The sequence below is a fragment of the Microtus pennsylvanicus genome, chromosome 1 (assembly GCF_037038515.1).
Source record: "Microtus pennsylvanicus isolate mMicPen1 chromosome 1, mMicPen1.hap1, whole genome shotgun sequence".
NCBI lineage: Eukaryota > Metazoa > Chordata > Mammalia > Rodentia > Cricetidae > Microtus > Microtus pennsylvanicus.
Window position 1 is genome coordinate 90732368 of NC_134579.1, and position 861 is coordinate 90733228.

At 40.0% G+C, this 861-nt stretch overlaps 1 pseudogene; it reads right to left on the minus strand.

The window, feature by feature from the left end:
- Positions 1-624: 624 nt before the first annotated feature.
- Positions 625-861, minus strand: LOC142849966 (cyclin-dependent kinases regulatory subunit 1 pseudogene; annotated as a pseudogene).

An 861-nucleotide genomic window follows, 5' to 3' on the forward strand; every position in this document is an offset into this window, starting at 1 on the left:
AGTCCAATTAAAATAGATTATAAATTTGTTATTACAACATCCAAGTAAAGTTCCTTTTTGCAAAGACCCATGTTTCACCACCCACCCAAAAGGCACAGAACCAGAATGATTCCATAGTATCACCTTGGTTGCAGTAGGGCTCAGAAGGAATAGAGGGGGCACACAATAACATGGAGACAGGATAATCTTATAACCACAGCTTTAAATTATAAAAACTTGCTTTAATCAAGGCTTGTAACATAGAAGATGTTTATCAGATAAAATGGAGGGTTTCCATAATACTGAAATATAAACCTATAAGTCACCATAAATGCAACACCCAATAGTAAAAACCACAACAGCAAATTCCCACTGTTCTGTAACTGCCATGATCTGGTTTCACATGCTTTTGAGAGTTGGCTAATATGGCCTGCTAGATACAGAGCACACTGGGGCTTTGAAGTCACATTCATCTGACAGGGTTGTGGCATTGGTGGCTCAACTCAAGAAGCAAAGCGGGCTCAGCACTTCAAACAGTATATTGAACAAGCATCCTTTAAATATCAAAGTGAGAAATAAGAAAGCAACATAATCACACCATCAGAAAGATGGTAGGAAGCAAGGACAGCTGTGTCCTTGCTAGCTTCATTTTTTTCGCTTCTTGGGTAGTGGCCACCAGAACAGTAAGATGTGAGGTTCTGGTTCATGGATCATATAATGGACCCATCCCTGACTCTGCTGAACACCAAGATTTCTCCATTCAGATTCAGACATCCAATGGGTTTTAGGGACCAGCTTGACTATGCCCTTGGGCAACATAACATGCTGGTACTCGAATGCCTCTTCTTATTTGTCTGAATAGTAAATTTGTTTGTGCAACAT